The sequence below is a fragment of the Heterodontus francisci genome, chromosome 1 (assembly GCF_036365525.1).
Source record: "Heterodontus francisci isolate sHetFra1 chromosome 1, sHetFra1.hap1, whole genome shotgun sequence".
Classification (NCBI taxonomy): domain Eukaryota; kingdom Metazoa; phylum Chordata; class Chondrichthyes; order Heterodontiformes; family Heterodontidae; genus Heterodontus; species Heterodontus francisci.
The window spans coordinates 75,007,838-75,029,905 of record NC_090371.1 but is presented as its reverse complement, the minus strand read 5'-3'; the positions used below and the strand labels follow the sequence as shown (position 1 = coordinate 75,029,905).

The following is a 22,068-nucleotide window of genomic DNA, read 5'->3' as shown; positions in this document are numbered from 1 at the left end:
AGGTCTTGTACCACCAATGCTAAGTATAGCCTTTAGTGTTGACACTCTTTATTCTCTCAGCTTAAAATGCTAATTCAATTGCAAGTGAACTTTTGGATCTGTTTTCATTGTTATTGTGTCATACTGTAAACCACACTATTGTTAATGATTCCACCTTCCTCTCCAAATGACTTGATGTTCAGCGCGGCCAAAAAAAAAGCTTCAGATTTAGATTATGATATCACCTTGCTTACCAAATAGGAAGGCAGTTTCAGGAAGGAATGAAAAAAATGCATGATAATCAACATAATTTAGTTTCTTAGCAGACACCAAAATAGAACACTATGCTTATTAAACATAACTCATTTCAGACCTATAATTTAAAAAGAAACCAAAAATGACACTCATGCCAGAGTAATATGTCTACAAGCTGAAGTGTTTTGTTTTATACTGCTTTGGTCATGAGCATTGTGTTGTGCGAAAATATTTTAGCCAGATAACATGCTTACATTCAATTGGGAAATATTCACTTAGTTCCATTATAACAGGTTAACCAAGGATGTATTTTAACAGACACTAAAGATCAAATTGGGGTTCAAATGATTGTTTATAAATTTGTCCATCACATTTATCAGAAAGCCTCAATTAGATTGCACCCCCCTTAACAATTAATAATTCTCCGAATGTTGTGTATGGTATGCATAGTAAACTTCAAGCTAAAGGGATTAATAAATTGATAAACATCTTTATGAAAAGAACTACAGAAATATATATTTAGATAAGTAGAGACAGAGATGATCAAATGTTATGCAAAGCATAATAAGATTTAATACGGAGAATGTGAGGGCACATATTGGGAGAATGAATCAGAGGAAATACATACTAAATGGTAAAACCTTAAAAGGGGTAGAGGAGCAAAGAGACTTAGAGGTCCAGATACCTTTCAAGGCAGGACAAGTTATAAAATCACAGAATTGTTACAGTGCAGAAAGAGGCCATTCGGCCCATCATGTCTGCACCGGCTCTCCGAATGAGCAATTCACCTAATGCCATTCCCCTGCCTTCTCCCCGTAACCCTGCACATTCTTCCTTTTCAGATAACAGTCTTTTGAATGCCTCGATTGAACATGCCTCCAGCACATTCGCAGGCAGTGCATTCCAGATCCTATCCATGAGTTTCTCCTCATGTTACTATTGCTTCTTTTACAATTAATTTAAATCTGTACCTTCTCATTCTCAATTCTTTCATGAGTGGGAACAGGTTTTCCCTATCCACTCTGTCCAGACCCCTCATGATTTTGAATACCTCTATCAAATCTTCTCTCAGCCTTTTCTTCTCCAAGTAAACAGTCCCGACTTCTCCAGTCTATCTTCATACCTGAAGTTCCTCATTCTCAAGAATCTTTTCTGTACTCTCTCCAATGCATTCACATCTTTCCTAAAGTGTGGTGCCCAAAAGTGGACGCAATACACCAGCTGAGGCTGAATTAGTGTCTTATACAAGTTCAACATAACCTCCTTGCTCTTGCAGTCTATGCCCCTATTAATAAAGCCCAGGATACTGTATACTTTATTAACCGCTCTCTCAACCTGTCCTGCCACCTTCAATGACTTATGCAGATATCTCCCCAGGACCCTCCGCTCTTGCACCCCCTTTAGAGTTGCACTCTTTAAGTAATATTGTATCTCCATGTCAATGGACTAGTAACCAGAGGCCCAGGCTATTGCTCTGGGGACATGAGTTTGAATCCCACCATGGCAGATGTTGGAATTTCTTAAAAAACTGGTCTAAGGGTGACCATGAAACCATTGTCGATTGTTGTAAAAACCCATCTGGTTCACGAATGTCCTTTAGGGAGTGAAATCTGCTGTCCTCACCTGGTCTGGCATACATGTGACTCCAGACCCACAGCAATGTGGTTGACTCTTAAATGCCCTCTGAAATGGCCACGCAGTTCAAGGGCAATTAAGGATGGGCAATAAATGCTGGCCTAGCCAGTAACACCCACATCCCATAAATGAATAAAAAAAAATGTTCTTCCTACCAAAATGAATGACGTCACATTTCTCCACATTGAACTTCATCTGCCACTAGTCTGCCCATTCCACCAACTTGTCTATTTTCTTTTGAACATCCACATTATCCTCCTCACAGTTCACAATTATTCCAAGTTTTATATCATCTGCAAATTTTGAAATTGTACACTATACACCAAGGTCTAAGTCATTAATATATATTAGGAAGAAAAAGGGTACCAACACTGAACACTGGGGAACTCCACTACAATCCTTTCCCCAGCTCGAAGAACATCCACTAACCACTACTGTCTGTTTCCAGTCACTCAGCCAATTTCATATCCATGTTGCTACTGTCCCTTTTATTCCATGAGCTGTAATTTTGCTCAATGTCTGTTGTGCGGCATTGTATCAATGCCTTTGGAAGTCCATGTACACCACATCAACTGCATTGCCCTAATCAATCCCGTTCAAAAAAACTCTCATAAGTTAGTTAAACATGATTTTCCCTTAACAAATCCATACTGGCTTTCCTTAATTAACCTGTATTTGTCCATGTGACTATTAATTTAGTCCCGAATTATTGTTTCTAGAAGTTTTCCCACCACCAAAGTTAAACTAGCTGGCCTGTAGTTGCTGGACTTAACTTTACATCCTTTTTGAACAATGGTGTAACATTTGCAATTCTCCAGTCCTCTTGTACCACCCGAACCTAAGGAAGACTGGCCAGTGCCACCACAATTTCCACTCTCACTTACCTCAATATCTTTGGATGCATCTCATCTGGCCCTGGTGCCTTATCAACTTTAAATATAGACAGCCTATCTAATACCTCCTCCTTATCAATTTTAAATCCTTCTAGTGTATTAATTGCCTCCTCTTTCACTGTGGCCTAGGTTGCATCTTCTTACTTGGTAAAGACCGATGCAAAGTATTCATTTAATACCTCAGCTATCTCCCCTGCCTCCATGAGCAAATCCCCCTTTTGGTCCCAAATCGGCCCTACTCCACCTTTTATCACCCTTTTACTATTTATATGCCTATAGAAAACTGTTGGATTCTCTTTTATGTTAGATGCCAGTCTCTTTTCATACAGTCTCTTTGCTTCTCTTATTTGCCTTTTCACTTCCCCTTTGAACCTTCGATATTCAGACTGGTTCTCCATTGTATTATTTTCCGGACATCTGTCATAAGCACACTTTTTCTTCATCTTCATCTCTATCTCTTTTGTCATCCAGAGAGCTCTAGATTTATTTGCCCTACCTTTCCCCTTCAAGGGAATATACCTTGACTGCACCCGAACTACCTCTTCTTTGAAGGTGGCCCGTTGTTCAGCTACTGTTTTTCCTTCCAACCTTTGATTCCAATTTATTCGTCCCAGATCCATTCTTACCCCACTGTAGTTGGCTTTCCCCCAGTTAATTATTCTTACTCCAGATTGTTCTTTGTCCTTTTCCAAAACCAACTGAAACCTTATGAAACAATGATCACTGTTCCCTAAAGATTCTCTTACCGATATTTCATCTGCTTGGCCCACCTCATTCCCAAGAACCAGATCCAGCAGTGCCTCCCCTCACGTTGGACTGGAAATCTACTGGGATACTAAATTATACAAATAGTGGGATAGAGTACAAAAGTAGAGTTATTCCTAAACCTATACAAACCTGCACTTAGGCTGCACTTAAAATATTCTGTCCTATTTTGCATGGACAGATGTTAAGGCCATTGAGAGGGTGCTGAAGAGATTCGCTAAAATGATGGTAGTGATGACAGACGAGGGAAACTGAAGCGTTTTTTGTTTGAACAAAGTAGGCTACGAAGAGATCTACTAGAAATATTTCCAATTATGAAAGTTTTAAAAGGTAAAAAGGGGAAAAGCTATTTCCACTGGTTAATGAGTCAACAACTAGAGGGTGTATATTTAAGATTATCATCATTTATGCAGAGGGTTGACAGGACATGAAATGACCTGCCAGAAATCATGGTGGAAGCAGAATCTGAAGTAGCTTTTAAAAGGGAGGTGGATAAATATTTGAAAAAGGAAAAAAATTAAAAGACGAAAAGAATATGGAACTAAATGGGTAGGTCTTAGAAAGAGCCACCACAAGCATAATGGGCCAATGACCTCCTTCTGTGTTGTACAAGTACATGATTCTATAATAGTTCCTCAATTGCTGGGATCTTCGAAATGATGGGGGATCAGTCACATAGGATATAAAATTAGATTCTGTCAGGGCAAGAGCAATCTTTATAGAATCTTTCCTCGTGAGATGAAGTAAGTAGAGCCAGTTGTACATGATCTGTGAAAGGAGTGGGTTTAATGAGCTTCTTATTCTTTGCCTTCTTATGATAACTAAGTATGTCAGTAAAGTAATATTGGTATATTATAAGCAGAGTGAAATGCAAAATGACAAGCTGAATGCAGACATAAATAAGTTACACAAACTCTCAATAGCATTGTGAGAACCATTTTACACCTGACTGCTTTCAACCATCATAAGCTTTGTGCCATGTGACCAGGTTGCACAGTGCTGCCAACATTCTCTGAGTCAAATTTCAGTAAAAAGGACATGCTTCCTCTCCAAAAGCTCAGTTGGCTGATTCACAACCCAGAATATAACTGAGCTATACAGACCATGAGCAACCAATCACTGTCTGTATTCAGGCAGGAACTGGTTCTGCTGGGTCTCTATCCCATTTTACAACTGCAAGAAACACCCACTCCGTTTTATGCATATGTAATTTAATGATGCAGAAATGACAGCATAACATTATAGGGCAGATTTTCTTGTTCCTATACCTGGTTATATTGGATACCCTATCATAGCACAAGGAGCTTTCCTGATTTCCTGTCCATTTTGGATAAAAATTCAGACAGACTTCCATATGGCTTTTGATTCCGCCACCCAATTTTCCTCTCAGCACTGCGTCCACGTAAGTAGGAAAATCTATACCCATACATCCAAATTCTCAGTATTTCTGCTTGGACTGCCCGCAACATAAAATACACTTGTATAAAGCGGACATATTTGTTTGGCAGGAACATTGATCCTCCTGGAATTGTTTTTCGGATATTTCAAGAACGATTGCAAAATTTGCTTTTCTCAGAAACCTGCTGAGTTTGTCTTTATCTTGTTTCTGCCTAACCATTTTTACAGGCACATTTTTTCAAACCCTGAAACAACAGGAGAGGCAGCACTATGGGTTTTCATGTGGAGATTCCTCCATTTACAATCTTAAAGAGCAGCAGGCATGCAAAGAACAGCACATCCAACAGCATCCTAACACCAGTGAGGCACTCCTGTTACCCCATGGACTGAGTATACAGACCCTAGTCCTCATCTGAGCTTATGAATAGGGAGCGTTGCCAAAGGAGATTATGCTTCAGCTGGGTAGCACTTGTTGGCAAGTGTCATCTGTTGATAACTGCAGATCCAATGTGCTATAACAGTGACAGTGAAAGTGACAACAGCTCCAAAAAACTTTTACAACTGGTTCCTTCCAAGGCTGTAAGTAGGGGCCTTACCAATAATAACCAATACCAAGGTTCATGCCATTTATCCATCAAGCAAGTTGCAGACATGCTAACTGCAAAAGTCGGACACTATTTTGACATGACTCCATGGCAGCAGCATGGCAGAGCTATATAATTTTACAATGTCTTCCCTAAGGTGAGGATCAATGGCAGCCATATCGCCATATAACTCCCAACTATTAAACCTCTAGATTTCCTTAACGGAAAGTGAAGCAAGACCTGAAGAAATGCAAGCCATTTTTATTTCAATATGTTGAAGACAGGCAGACAGCCTACAGTGAGCCAGCAGTGATGAGAGTTTTCTGCTACTGTTTGAATCTGGACAAACTCTGAAAACTGCAAGAAAGTGCCTCAAATGGTGTCAGAGAATTTATAACTGCATACTAATTGCTGGCTAAGGGGCCACAGAAGGTGGAGGGATTGCCTCCTCCAGTCAGTAAGGAGTTAGAGACAGACATGCGTGGTTCTCTAACGGGTATAGAATGCCTTTGTAATATTAAAACTTGCTTGTTACACCATTTGTCAACAATAAATCTCCTGCAGTCAATCTTCTGATACGGTGCAGGCAGTTATTCATTATTTCTCAACTGTTAAACATTTAGGCTCATTACTTAGCCACATGAGGACAGACCTTTCAAACTTTGTGGTGAACAATCCAGATTCTGGAAGTAGAATGTTTACATATTGTGCAGCTGGTAAAACACAGGAGCAAATATATCAAAATTATATATTTGTATCGTCCAACAAATAACTAAATACAGTGAAACTTCATTGATTCAAGTTTATCAAGAACAATAACAAAACTAATTTTATCAAAGTTCATCTCCCACTAGATTTCACTGCCTCTACAGATTTCAAATAACTTCAGATGGGACCAAAGAGGAGTCCAAACAGGAGATTTGTTATATATACTAGTAGCTCTCCATGATATTGTTCATGGTGACTCAGAGGATACACTCTTTTACAAGGTGGTTTCGCTAAGTACTGAAAGCAACTGCCCTTCCCACTTCCTGAACACCTAGAATTTCCATCCCCACAACAGCATTGCATTTTCTCTCTACCTGCACCGCCCCATCACCCCCTCAACTGCTTTCTCTCTCCACCCTCACCACAGTACTTCCTCTAGCTCAACAGGATAACTTCTGTCTTTCTCTCATCCTCCAGCATAGGGGCTGTTTCCGCCAATCCAAGGTGTTGCCTTTCACTCGCTGTTCCCCTAGCTAAGTCCCGGAGAATCACTCTCCTCCCCACTTTCTACAGTAAGATTCCACGCCCTTCTCTCCATGCCCCCACTGCCTCCAACCCCAACAGCATCTATGACTCTTATTTCCCCTTTCCTGACTGAGATAAGGAAATAAAGGTGGGGTTTCATTCATCACTGATGGATCCTTGAACACGTCAGTACCATCTCTTGTTATGTGCATGCTTTGGAGTTCTGGCTACATAGTGATACTCAGCTAGGAGATACAGTGAATTATGGAGAAGACAGAAGAAAGTTGCAAAAGGATAGAGATCTTTTCTGTGAGTGTGCAGGAAGCTGGAAAGTAATGTAACAAAGTATGAAGTAGTACATGTTGGGTAGGAATACCAGTTTAAAAGGGAATGCATTGAAGTGGGGGGGGGGGGGGGAAGAAGAACAAATTCAAAGTTTACTCACAAATGAAAAAGTTATCGAGAAAGCCAATGGAATGTTGAATTTCATCACATTTCTCTGCGCCAGAGTTGCTAAATTGTTAAAGCAAACCATAGAATATGGAGCAAGAAAGTACTACTGTAGTTACACACACCAGACAGTAGCACCAAACAGGCAATAATGAATTAGCAGCCTATTTTGCATTCTGTTCAATTTTCCTTTTCATAGAAGGGGTTGCCAATTCACTATTGCCCAAGACAAATTTATACCCTATTGTGTTTAGTTCCGGGAACTCCAACTTAGAAAATATATTCTAGTGCAAGAGGAGAGTGTGGAGGGGCTCCCTATGTCAAGAGGGTGTATGGAGTTCCTGAACTACTTTCAAGAATTCCATCTTTTATATAGAATTACACAGAATATGCAGCACAACAAAAAGGCTGTTCGACCCAACCAACTATGTCAGCAATTATGCTCCACACATGTAATTATATCAGCATAACTCTCTATTCCATTCTCCCTCAGATGCTTATCTAGCTGCCATTCAATCCATCTATTCTATTCATCTCAACTACTCCCTGTTGTAGCAAGTTCCACATTCTCACCACTCTCTGGGTAAAGAAGTTTCTTCTGAATTCCCTACTTGATTTCTTGGTGACTAATATATTGATGGTCTCTCAGTTTGCTCTTCCCTGCAAGTGGAAACACTCTCTGTGTCGACTCTCTCAAAACCTTTCAGAATTTTAAAGGCCTCTATTAAGTCTCCTCTCAGCCTTCTCTTTTCAAGAAAAAAAAAACTCAAGTCTGTTCATCCTTTCCTGATAGGTACAACCTATAAATAGGTATCTACGCTCTTAGAGGGCCTCACAAAACACTCAATAGCTGAGAACTGTCATAATTTCAGTTGAAATCTTAAATAGATTAAGTTAACTGATCCTGAAGAGGATTAATTACCTCTGATCCCAACCCACCTCCAATGTTCCCACTTTTGTTCTTCACATAGGCAGGTTGAGGGTGGGCAACTAACCTGCTGTCCAGAGATGGGTCAGTCATTTAAATATGATAATGAGCCTGTGTGCCTCAAATTTTACCTGACTTTTATGTCCACTGCACCGCCCCATCACCCCCAACCCCACTGCCTGCCCATAAATATCAGGGCCAATGTCGAGAATCTAGAAATTCTGCTCCTTCTTGGGGTGAAAGTCAGATAGATCAGAAGTTGGGGAGAAATCTGGATCCAATGAGTTTCTGCTCCTTTTAACAGCTAAAAGCAAATTCCAACAGAGGGGGTGCAGGGGCTTATTCTGCCTACCCCCTATACCCAACTGCTGTTTGGAGGCATTCGTGAGCAACCCTACAATCTGATCACATATGCCTTGACAGGCCCAGTGGTACCTAAGCCTGCTAAAAGCAGGCACAGCTGCCTACCAGCGCTGCATATTGGGCACTGTTAACGACCTCAATGAGATCATTAATATGAAAATTACGAGGTGTGAACTCCCAGACCAATTTAAAGAATTAAACATTTTATAACTTTTATTTTAACAACTAAACTAAAAGAAATCCCCATTAACCAAATAGTACTTTGTAAGCAATTGATACCCCAGATTGCAAAGAAAAGTATTTTCTTTAATTATTAAAATACTTGAAAACCTCACACCACATTTATATGTTACAGAGTCCTTTCTGATGGTGAAGTGCTTCGTGGTTAAAAGTCCCAAACTTCCCCCAGTAGCAATGGGTTAGATATCCCAGACCTTTTCAAAAATCAATGTCCTCTTTGCTCACTGCTCCGAGCACTTCCAACCTGGATGTTGTGGGTGTTACCACTGACCAGAAACGGAACTGGAGTAGCCATATCAATACCATGGCTACATGAGCAGGTCAGAGGCTAGGAATCCTGCGGCAAGTAACTCACCCCCTGACTCCCCGAAGCCGGTCAACCATCTACAAGGCACAAATCAGGAATGTGATGGAATACTCTCCACTTGCCTGGATGGGTGCAATTCCAACAACACTCAAGAAGCTCGACGCCATCCAGGACAAAGCAGCCCGCTTGATTGGCACCCCATCTACAAACATTCACTCCCTCCACCACCGACGCACAGTGGCAGCAGTGTGTACCATATACAAGATGCACTGCAGCAACGCACCAAGGCTACTCAGGCAGCACTTTCAAAACCCGCGACCTCTACCACCTAGAAGGACAAGAGCAGCAGATGCATGGGAACACCTGCAAGTTCCCCTCCAAGCCACACACCATCCTGACTTAGAAGTATATCACTGTTCCTTCACTGTCGCTGGGTCAAAATCCTGGAACTCCCTTCCTAACAGCACTGTGGGTGTATCTATCCCACATGGACTGCAGCGGTTCAAAAAGGCAGCTCACCACCACCTTCTCAAGGGCAATTAGGGATGGACAATAAATGCTGGCCTAGCCAGCGACACCCATATCCCAGGAATGAATAATAAAAAAAAGATGATTCCTGATGATCCTGCTGATCTTCCACTTCTCCACAAACTTCAACTTTCAAAACAGGTTTAAGTCTTTGCAGTCTTTTGTAGTATCAGGCTTCTGCGAGCAGGTGTCTCCCCTCTCTCTCTCTTAAGGCTGCAACCACAGAGTTCCCTTCTTACAGCCTGATTTGAGGCCGCAACCGCTGGTTTCTTCTCTTACAGCCTGTCTGCCTTCAGAAATCTGTTAAACTTATCTGGACTCAAAAGTCAGTAGCTTCTGGTCCTATTCCAGAAGTCTGGTTTCACAGAGCCACCTGGGTCTTCCACTGTTCCCAGGTGTTAACAGCTGCTTGGTACATTTGCATCTTCAGAATCACTGACCCCTTGTTTTACGACCCAAACGATTGAGAGGGCAAAACCCATTGTTCTTCAGGTGTTACCTCTGCAGTCTCTGCTTTTTCAAAAAAAAAGTCTTTGACCTGTGTTCTGTGTCGTCCTGTCACCAAAACATCTGTCTAGTCCTTTCGCAGAGTGGATGTGAAGTCATCTGACCTTCCGGACTCCATCTTAAACTTTTAAAAATCACAATTTTTTTCAAACACAATCATGTTACAATGTCCAGCATTCATAACACCACGAAAAGGAGTTGAATGTAATTAATCCCAAAGGAAGTGAAAGAAAACTCGCCCTTAAATTCTTTGGCCTGACCAGCTTGTGGCTTCTCTTCTCAGAGTGGCAGGGTTTTTTTATACATTCATGGGATGTGGCATCACTGGCTAGACCAGCATTTATAGCCCATCGCTAATTGCCCTTGAGAAGGTGGTGGTGAGCTGCCTTCTTGAATCGCTGCAGTCCATGTTGGGTAGGTACATCAACAGTGCTGTTAGAAAAGGAGTTCCAGGATTTTGAGCCACGACAGTGAAGGAACTTCAACATAGTTCCAAGTCAGGATGATGTGTGGCTTGGAGGGGAACTTGCAGGTGGTGGTGTTCCCATGCATTTGCTGCTCTTGTCCTTCTAGATGGTAGAGGTCACAGGCTTGGAAGGTGCAGTCTAAGCAGCCTTGGTGGGTTGCTGCAGTGCATCTTGTAGATGGGACACACTGCTGCCACTGTGCATTGGTGGTGGAGGGAGTGAATGTCTGTAGATGGTGTGCCAATCAAGCGGGCTGCTTTGTGCTGGATGGTGTCGAGCTTCTTGAGTGTTGTTGGAGCTGTACCCATCCAGGTAAGTGCAGAGTATTCCATCACACTCCTGATTTGTGCCTTGTAGATGGTGGACAGACTTTGGGGAGTCAGGAGGTGAGTTATTCACCGAAGGATTCCTAGCCTCTGACCTGCTCTTGTAGCGACGGTACTGATATGGCTCTGCAGTTCCGTTTCTGGTCAATGGTAACCCCCAGGATGTTGATAATGGGGGATTCAGCGATCGTAATGCCATTGAATGTCAAGGGGAGATGGTTAGATTCTCTCTTGTTTGAGATGGTCATTACCTGGCACTTATGTGGCACGAATGTTACTTGCCACTTATCAGCCCAAGCCTGGATATTGTCCAGGTCTTACTGCATCTCTACATGGACTGCTTCAGTATCTGAGGAGTCACGAATGGTGCTGAACATTGTGCAATCATCAGCGAACATCCTCACTTGTGACCTTATAATTGAAGGTCATTGATGAAGCAGCTGAAGATGGTTGTGCCTTGGAACTACCCTGAGGAACCCCTATAGTGATGTCCTGGAGCACAGATGATTGACCTCCAACAACCACAACCATCTTCCTTTGTACTAGGTACGACTCCAACCAGGGTACCTCTCTAAGATTCTGATCACTATATTGTGTGGATGCTCCTGTTGTGCTGTTACTGATGTCGGCACCTGCCCCATCCTGTTAATAGTCCTAGCCCTGGAATTTTGGATGGGGTTATGGGGAGGACAAAACAGTGGGTGGAAGTTCTGTTCCACCGCACTTCTGGAGGAGCAGCAGCCCTTCTGTAATTTCTACCCTGAAAAATGTTATCGATACAAAAAGAATTTTTGCTGTAAAGATATATTTATTCTAATTTGCTCTTCTATTTTGAAAACAGTGGGCAGGAAATTGGATCAAGCCCAAATTGGTTTTCAATCCTGCACACACCTTGTGAGGTCAGCAGCAGGACTATGGCAGATTGGTCCAATGGCCTCATTAGGATAGTACCAAGGAGTTGCAGGTGCCAGTCACGGCACCAGAAGCAGCTCTGCAGTCACAGAGGGGAGCAAAATCAGCTGGCTGAGTCGGTGGTGGGGGGGGGGGGGGGGGGTAAAGGCAATTGGGACAGGAGATCAGCCTGCAGATTTAATGTGGAGCCAGGAGGAACAGCTCCAATGGCTCCACATTAAGATAAGTATTTTTAAAATGCTTACCCTTTTTGGTGGTGGTCTCCAGCGGTCCATTTCAGGACTGTTGGTGTCATGCTATGTCCCCACCTGCCAAGAATTTTATCATGAACATTGATTTTTAACTGTTGTTGGAGCGAGGAAATGACTTGCTAAACAGATCAGCCGTGGCTGGAAAAAAGCATTTACATACTAACAGACATGAAAGTGAGGAAGCGCCTTCCAGGGCCTGCTAAGGAGGATACAATCCAGAAGGGCCAGGATGGTTAGACCAGCTAGTCACATGACAACCTGGCTGTTCCAGGGTTTTCTTTTGAACTGACCACAGAGATTTTGAAGGCAGAGTGTCTGTTTTCTCCTGAACTAAGAAGATCTCTCCTGTCTGCTCCAATCTCTTTCTCACAAGCCTCTGAATCCACTGAAGACACATGAACTCCAAGGGAGAAAAGCTTCCGACAGCGAACAAGCTTTAAGAAGAATACTGGGCCCCAATGAAAAGCAAGATCGACCTACAAACAAAGACTCTACAGTGAGCTCAAAGAACCGTAACAAAAACCCTGCAGATATTGCCTCAAACGTTTCCACTTTATTTTTCTTCTGCTCTTTTCTGGCTCTATTTGCATGTGTGTATCGCGTATGCATGTTAGCATGGGCGCGTCGTGTATCCGTAGGCGTTAACCGAATTAGAGTTTGAGTTTAAGTTTAATAAATTTCAACTTTTCTTCTTTAAACCTAAGAAAGCCTGTTTGTGATGGTTTCTTTGCCTTATAATTGGAAAGCGGTGAAAAAGGAATCACTAAGGGGGAGCTGAAAACACGATATGCTTAAAAATTAAACCCTGTTACGGTAAGACCAGGTGAAGGCTGAGAGGGAACCCTAGACCTCTTTTCTCACCTGCTCGTAACAGTTAGTTAGGCTACATGGTAATTCTAAAGCCTGCTGTTTTCAGGGTAGACTAATTCATAGTTTGGGTCCTAACATGTGTTAGGCCCCTTATTCGCATATTCAAGAGGCCTCACACCTGCTTTAGGTGGCCCTTATTTGCCTCTGCAGCAATCAAATCAATATGGTGTTGCACATGTCTCTGACACCGTTTGGGCATGGGAGGTTTCCCCCTTAAATTGGACCTCTTTACAGCCATTTCCAGCTGGAAAGATCTTGTCTTAACCAGCTGCATGCACACACACCCTACACGAGTTACTGGATGGTGAACAGAGGTCAACCTGGCTGACTATTTCCCCTTTCTCCATTGACATGGAGATCAATTGTACCAGTCTTACTGTTTTTTTTAATGAATGCTAAAGAGGTTTCATAAAAAGAATCACTCTAACGTCCTCAAACTGAATCATTCATAGAAAGCCATGAATTTTTGTACATTAACAGGCTATCTGGTGATAGTGACAAGTTAGTCCCTGCAATGGGAGTTGCTGAGTTAGTATAATATTACTGGCCATTTCTCTAAAACATTGGCTGAGACTGATAAAGTTCTTAAGTACTTACCATGCCTGCACTGCCTTTGAGGATTAGAGTTTTCTTAATGTCTTCGTACTAATCGATCAAAATTGAATTTAATGCAATCAGGCACTGATGGATTAAGTCATACACAAACTTCCTGGAATATTGTTTGCCATTAAAAGACAACTAAAGGTAAATATGAAATGTAATAACCGTTAGAACAGAGGTTAGGTACTGAACAGATGAAGTTTTTTTACGTTAACCATAGGTATTAATTTTTCTATTGCAAGAAAAAATCTCATAGGTATCTACTCAGGTTCGGCAATGTCAATCATTCCCTTGAGCAATCAGTTTGCCTGCTTTTTCTTTTAAACACAAGTTGACTCTCGCTGCTCTTCATCTGCTAGCATGGTAGCAAGCCCCAGGAGTGTAACAATGAAACTCAAGAACACAAGAATTAGGAGCAGGAGTAGACCATATGACCCATCCAGCCAGCTCCACCATTCAAAATGATCATGGCTGATCTTCGGATTCAATTCCACTTTCCTGCCTGCTCACCATACCCCTTGATTCCCTGAGACACCAAAAATCTGTCTATCCCAGTCTTAAATGTATTCAACGATGGAGCATCCACAACTCTCTGGGGTAGAGAATTCCAAAGATTCACAACCATTTCAGTGAAGTAATTTCTCCTTATCTCAGTTCAAAATAATCGGCCCCTTATCCTGAGACTGTGCCCCCATGTTTTAGATTCCCCGACCAGCGAAAACTCCCCTGTCATTTTGGACCAGATCTCTGTGTCTTAAGTGGGAGTACTTTATTTTTATTTAGAAATACAGCACTGAAACAGGCCCTTCGGCCCACCGAGTCTGTGCCGACCAACAACCACCCATTTGTACTAATCCTACATTAACGCCATATTCCCTACCACATCCCCACCATTCTCCTACCTACACTAGGGCAATTTCCAATGGCCAATTTACCTATCAACCTGCAAGTCTTTGGCTGTGGGAGGAAACCGGAGTAACCGGCGGAAACCCACGTGGTCACAGGGAGAACTTGCTAACTCCACACAGGCAGTACCCATAACTGAACCTGGGTCGCTGGAGCCGTGAGGCTACGGTGCTAACCAGTGCGCGACTGTGCTGCCTCTATGTGGGATTAATTTATCCAAAGTTTTGTGTGAGCACTAGGTGTGGCAATGTTTGGCTCAGTTCGTAATCTGCTTGATTCTACAGTAGACAAAACATACAGAACACTGAGTATGATGAAAGTCTATTGTATAATCAGTTCAACTTCTGGCATACACTTTTACAAAAATAAAGAGCAAACGTACACTAACCCACTTGAGAGGATTCTTACTTAACGCAGAAAGACGATTCATACTGATATCCGACCTGACAACAGTGTGGAGGTTATTTTTCCTTTGGAATTTTTCTGCTGTCTTTTTTTTTCTTTTCTCAACCTTTCTGCTACGTGCCATAGTTGCTGACTTTGGGTATCCATGTTGATCATTAAAAGGTCTCCATTCATAGGTTTGTAGAAATCAAAGACGATTTCTTTTTTGAAGTCCCCCACCCAGAGTACATTCTGTGCCCTTGCTCAGTGCTTCTTCCAATTGGTGTTCAACACTGATTCATCAGCTGAGGGAGGGTGGTAGGTGGTAATCAGCAGGAGGTTTCCTTGCCCATGTTTGACCTGATGCCAAGAGACTTCATGGAGTCTGGAGTCAATGTTGAGGACTCCCAGGGCAACTCCCTCCTGACTGTATACCACTGTGCCGCCACCTCTAGTGGGTATGTCCTGCCAGTGGGACAGGATGGTGATGGAGGATTCTGGGACATTGTCAGGTATGATTCCTTGGGTGTGACTATGTCAGGCTGTTGCTTGACTCGTCAGTGGGACAGCTCTCCCAATTTTGGCACAAGCCCCCGGATGTTAGTAAGGAGGACTTTGCAGGGTCGGGTTTCTTCCAGTGCATCGGTTAATGGTGGGTGGTCTGACTGGTTTCATTCTTTTTCTTAGACTTTGCAGCAGTTTGACACAGTTGAGTGGCTTGCGAGGCCATTTCAGAGGGCATTTAAGAGTCAACCACATTGCTGTGTGTCAGGAGTTACATGTAGGCCAGACTGGGTAAGAATGGCAGATTTACTTCCCTATAAGACATTAGTGAACCAGATGGGTTTTTAACAACAATTGATAATGGTTTCATGGTCACCATTAGACTAGTCTTTAATTCCAGATTTATTATTGAATTCAAATTGCACCATCTACCGTGGTGGGATTTGAACCCACGTCCCCAGAGTGTTAGCAAATCCAGTGACCTTACCACTACGCCACCGCCACCCCTAATGCACTACTTCCCCGTCAACACTGACGTGCTAGATTTCTCTTGCATGACTAGACATTATTAACAAATTGGCTATTTGGATTGGCATATTAGCATTGAAAGAGAGGAAGTATTAGCTGTTTTAGCAGGCTTAAAAGTGGATAAATCCCCAGGCCCAGATGAGATGTATCCCAGGCTGTTATGTGAGGCAAGGGAGGAGATTGCAGGGCTTTGACACAAATTTTCAAATCCTCTCTGGCCACAGGAGAGGTACCAGAGGACTGGAGGACAGCGAATGTGGTACCATTATTCAAGAAGGGTATCAGGGATAAACCAGGTAATTACAGGCTGGTGAGTCTAACATCAGTGGTTGGGAAACTATTGGAAAAAATGCTGAGGGACAGGATTAATCTCCACTTGGAGAGGCAGGGATTAACCAATGATAGTCAGCATGGCTTTGTCAGGGGGAGATCGTGTCTAACTAACTTGATTGAATTTTTCAAGGTGGTGACTTGATGTGTAGATGAGGGTAAAGCAGTTGATGTAGTCTACATGGACTTCAGTAAGGTTTTTGATAAGGTCCCGCATGGGAGATAATGGTTAAGAAAGTAAGAGCCCATGGGATCCAGGGCAATTTGGCAAATTGGATCCAAAATTAGCTTAGTGCCAGGAGGCAGAGGGTAATGGTCGAGGGTTGTTTTTGCGAGTGGAAACCTGTGACATGTAGTGTACCACAGAGATCGGTGCTGGGTCCCTTGCTGTTTGTAGTTTACAGTAATGATTTAGACATGAATACAGGGAGGTATGATCAGTAAGTTCGCAGATGACACGAAAATTGCCGGTGTCATTAATAGTAAGGGGGAAAGCCTTAGATTACATGACGATATAGATGGGCTGGTAAGATGGGTGGAGCCGTGGCAAATGGAATTTAATCCTGAGAAGTGTGAGGTGATGCATTTTGGGAGGACTAACAAGGCAAGGGAGTATACAATGGATGGCAGGACCCTAGGAAGTACAGAAGGTTGGAGGGACCTTGGTGTACTTGTCCATAAATCACTGAAGGCAGCAGCACAGGTAGATAAGATGATTAGGAAGGCATACTTGCCTTTATTAGCCGAGGCATAGAATATAAGAGCAGGGAAGTTATGATGGAGCTGTATAAAACACTAGTTAGGCCACAGCTGGAGTACTGTGTACAGTTCTGGGCACCACATTATAGGAAGGATGTGATTTCACTGGAGAGGGTGGAGGGGAGATTCACCAGGATGTTGCCTGGGCTGGAGTATTTCAGCTATGAAGAGAGACTGAAAAGGCTAGGGTTGTTTTCCTTAGAGCAGAGAAGGCTGAGGGGGGACATGATTGAGGTATACAAAGTTATGAGGGGCATTGATAGGTTAGATAGGAAGAAACCTTTTCCCTTAGTGGAGGTGTCAATAACCAGGGGGCATAGATTTAAGGTAAGGGGCAGGAGGTTTAGAGGGGATTTGAGGAAAAAAAAATTTAGCCAGAGGGTGGTTGGAATCTGGAACGCACTGCCTGAAGAGGTGGTAGAGGCAGGAACCCTTACAACATTTAGAAGTATTTAGATGAGCACTTGAAATGCCATAGCATACAAGGCTATGGGCCAAGTGCTGGAAAATGGGATTAGAATAGTTAGGTGCTTGATGGCCAGCACAGACACGATGGGCCGAAGGGTCTGTTTCTGTGCTGTCTAACTCTATGTGTATATTTACCCACAGTGCTGCTCCGAAAGGAGTTCCAGGTTTTTGATCCCGTGACAGTGAAGGTACGGTGATATAGTTCCATGTCAGGATGGTGTGTGACTTGGAGGAAAACTTGCAGGTGGTGATGTTCCCATGCGTCGGCTGTCCTTGTCCTTCTAGGTGGTAGAGGCCACGGGTTTGGAAGATGCTGTCAAAAGTGGCTTGGTGAGTTGCTGCAGTGCATCTTGTATATGGTACGCACTGCTGTCACTGTGCGCTGGTGGTGGAGGAAGTGAACGCCTAAGGTGATGGATGGAGTGTCGATCAAGCCAGCTGCTTTTGTCATCTCTCCTTTGTCTAGATCCTGCAAAGGGGCTATCTATCAAATGTTTTAGCCACATTTCTGTCCAAAATACTTTAAAATTTGTTATATCGAAGTCTTTCATTGGAAAGAATCCTGAACAGTAGTAGCAATCGAAAACCCACCCGGACCCCTTTGTTCTTGCTACCACCTCATCTCCAAGTACCCTTTCCTCTTCAGTTTCCATGAACTGTTGTCTCTCAGATTGATGCCCTTTTTCCTGAAATTCTGTTTGAATCCTTCCAATCAGATTTATGCCCCTCCAACAGCACTGGAATAGACCTAACCAAAGTCATGGAAGACATTTGCTGTGACTGTGACCATCGAGTATTATCCCTCCTTTTTCTTTCTGTGGCCTTTGATATAGTAATACCACACCACCCTCTCCCAATGCTTCTCCTCTGCTGCCCAGTTCGGAGGGATTATCCTCACTTGGTTCCAGTCTTACCTATCCAATCACAGCTAGTGTCTCTTGGCAATGGCTTCTCTTCCCATCTCTGCACTGTCACCTCCTGAGTCCCCTAATGATCCAACCTTGGTCCCCACCTCTTCCTCATTTACATGCTGCTTTGTGGCAACATCATCCATGGACATGAGGTAAGCTTCCACATGCAATGACACCCAGCTCACTGTTCCACCATCTCTTTCAACTCCTCCACTGCCTCTGTGCTGTCCAAGTCACAAAGAGATATGAGCAGTGATAAGAGAGGTGGACAAAAGCTTGGTCAAAGAGGTAGGTTTTAAGGAGTGTTATGAAGGAGGAGAGAGCGAGAGAGATAGGCAGACAAGTTTAGGAAGAGAATTCCAGACCCTAGGGCCTAGGCAGCTGAAGACACAGACATCAATGGCAGGGTGGGTAGGGGGGCGCAGGGGTGAAGGAAATCAGGAACGCACAAAAGGCCAGAGTGGAGAAACAAAGAATTCTTGGGGGGTTGTCACACTGGAAGAGATTACTGAAAAAGGGAAAGGCAAGGCCATGGAGGAATTTGAGCACAAGAATGAGGATAAATTTGACCATGAGTCAATGTAGGTCAGTGAGTACAGGGGTGTATGGGAGAATGGAACTTGGTACACATTAGGATATGGGCAGCAGAGTTTTGGATGAGTTCAAGTTTACGGAGGGTGGAAGGTGGGAGGCCAGCCAGAAAAGCATTGGAATAGTCGAGTCCGGAGATAACAAGGGCAGGGATTAGGTGGAACTAGGCAATCTTGGTGATGAAGAGGATATGGGTCAGAAGTTCAGCTCAGGAAGAATTAGGATTCTAAAGTTGATAGTAGTCTGGTTCAGCCTCAAACAGTGACCAGGGAGGGAGAAGATGAAAATAAACAATTTTGCTTGAAATTGAGGATATGCACAAAACAGTATTCTTATTGATTATTACCTCCAAGTATTTACAAGGGAAAGGAATACATGAACAATATGCCTCCCAGATATGCTGAATAATAGTGTATGAAATTTAATGCAGGTAACAGTAAAGTATTACACACAGGAAGGAAAAATGTGTGACACACATATTCCATTAATGGTGTTTAAATAGTTAAGGATGGGGTTAAAAGAGACCAGCAGTTTAAATGGTCAGCAGATCCAACAATGCTGAGGCACAATCAACAAAGGCAATAGATTGTTAAACTACATTCACTTTGGAAGGAGTAACAGCAATGCAGAGTACTGGGCTAATGGGAAGATTCTTGGTAGTGTAGATGAGCAGAGAGATCTTGGTGTCCAGGTACATAAATCCCTGAAAGTTGCTACCCAGGTTAATAGGGCTGTTAAGAAGGCATATGGTGTGTTAGCTTTTATTAGTAGGGGGATCGAGTTTCGGAGCCACGAGGTCATGATGTAGCTGTACAGAACTCTGGTGAGACCGCACCTTGAGTATTGTGTGCAGTTCTGGTCACCGCATTATAGGAAGGATGTGGAAGCTTTGGAAAGGGTGCAGAGGAGATTTACTAGGATGTTGCCTGGTATGGAGGGAAGGTCTTACGAGGAAAGGCTGAGGGACTTGGGGTTGTTTTCGTTAGAGAGAAGGAGGAGGAGAGGTGACTTAATAGAGACATACAAGATAATCAGAGGGTTAGATAGGGTGGATAGTGAGAGTCTTTTTCCTCGGATGATGATGGCAAACACGAGGGGACATAGCTTTAAGTTGAGGGGTGAAAGATATAGGACAGATGTCAGAGGTAGTTTCTTTACTCAGAGAGTAGTAGGGGCGTGGAACGCACTGCCTGCAACAGTCGTAGACTCGCCAACTTTAAGGGCATTTAAGTGGTCATTGGATAGACATATGGATGAAAATGGAATAGTGTAGGTCAGATGGTCGGCGCAACATCGAGGGCCGAAGGGCCTATACTGCGCTGTAATGTTCTAATTCTAATTCTAATTCTAATTCTACATAGCCAAAACAGCAGAGCAAGTTGCGATCAAATTGTACAGCACTCTTGTCTGACCGCACCTTGAATAATGCATCCTGTTCTGGTTGTTTAGGAACAAGGGAGACATTTAAGCACTGGAGACTGTGCAGAGAAGGGCAATGAGGCTGATCCCCTCTGTCAAGAGTCTGAGTTATGAGGAACGAGTCTTGTGCTTTTTATCCTGGAATGGAAGTATTTTATAGAGGTATATAAGATAGTAAGTGGTAAGGAAAATGTTAATCCAGATTATTACAAGGGGACACAAATTCAAAGCTTTATAGCTGATATCCGAATGTTCTTCTTCAGTAAGAGGATGATCAACACTCGAAATTGACCATTTTTATTCAGATAGATAGATGATTGATTAGATAAACCATTGATTATAGATAGACAGTCAAATATCTATCCATCAGATCATTGATGAACTTTTGCCTCCTCCTCCTTTCTTTATTTTGTGCTATTTTTCTCCCATTAAAGCTGTTAACCAACATCTCTCCACACACAACTGATAGTGGGTATAATTTTAATGCAACAAGTCTGATTGTATCATTATTTCCTTTCTGTGCCCATGCACTAACCCCCCGCCAACAACCCACCCACTCCCACCTGCCCCCAGTTTCTCTATAACCACCACCCCCCCCCCCCCCCCCCCCCCACCAATCCGATAGCTCAGACATGGATTAAGGAAACTTTGCCAACAAACATAAAAACATAACAATTTTCAAAAGCCTCCCTAAAATCTTAGTGAATAAATGTACTAGGTTGTCTGTTATTGCACTACTGGGACTATAATCCTGTAGAAGCTGGCAATCTAAAATATAAACAGAAAATGCTGGAAATACTCAAAAGGATCTGGCAGCATCTGGGAAGAGAGAAACAGAGTTGATGTTTCAGGTCAATGACCTTTCATCAAAACTGGAAAAAGTTAAAGATTTAATAGTCTTTAAGCAAGTACAGAGGCAGGGAAAGGGGGAGGGGAGGATAGAACAAAGGGGAAGGTCTGTGATAGGGTAGAAGGCAGGAGAGAATAAATGGCTAAAGTGAAGATGGTGCAAGACAGAAGAGGATGGTAATGGGACAAGAAACAAAAGATGGGTCAAGAGGAGGTGAAATAAATGGCAACAGTAGAATCATTGCCAACAGCTGTGGTCAGAATAAATTAGAGACATGGCTGTAATCCGAAATTGGTGAACTCAGGGTTGGGTCTGGAAGACTGTGAAGTGCCTATCTACTACAAGTTGAGACTGTACAATTTGCCTTAACATTCCTGGACCAAGCAGGGGAAATTGAACCTGTTCTCAATACAGTGACTTCTGCTAGGATATGTACATCTGTCTGTGTGTTGTATACATGTCCCTCCCACATATTCTACCAATGTTCACTGTCTACGCTTCTTCATGAAGGTCACTTGGCATTAGAGTGTTGTCAGTGCTCATGAAACTCTCAGTGCCTTCAGGACAGGAAGAGAGAAAAGCAGAAACAAAAACTGGGGAAAAAAGAGCAAGGCTCATGCTCAAGTGCACAGATTGTCTTTGACCGTGTCAATCTGATCCATATTCAACCAAAGGAGTCGGCTAGTAGCTGGATGTGACCTCTCACAGATCATGTCTATCCGAGTGCAGCATTTGGTAAATTAGAACAAAAGCAAAACTTGCACGAATCTAAAGAAGACTGACTAACAAACAGCTCAACAGCAACTGTTAACATTCGCTGAGAGCTCTTTTCTGTACTGCTGCATATTAATTTTCTTTCCAGCTGAGGTAAAGAGCTCCTAATTTAAATACATAGCCTAGCAAGGAAACCACTTAGGCAGCGTAATT

The 22,068-nt window shown here is 42.9% G+C and overlaps 1 protein-coding gene across 5 annotated transcripts in view; it reads right to left on the bottom strand.

Annotated features, from left to right (window-relative positions):
- The window catches only part of pdzd2 (PDZ domain containing 2), a 632,977-nt gene that overhangs the window by 533,154 nt on the left and 77,755 nt on the right, over positions 1–22,068 (bottom strand). The gene's annotated exons all lie outside the window — the stretch shown is intronic.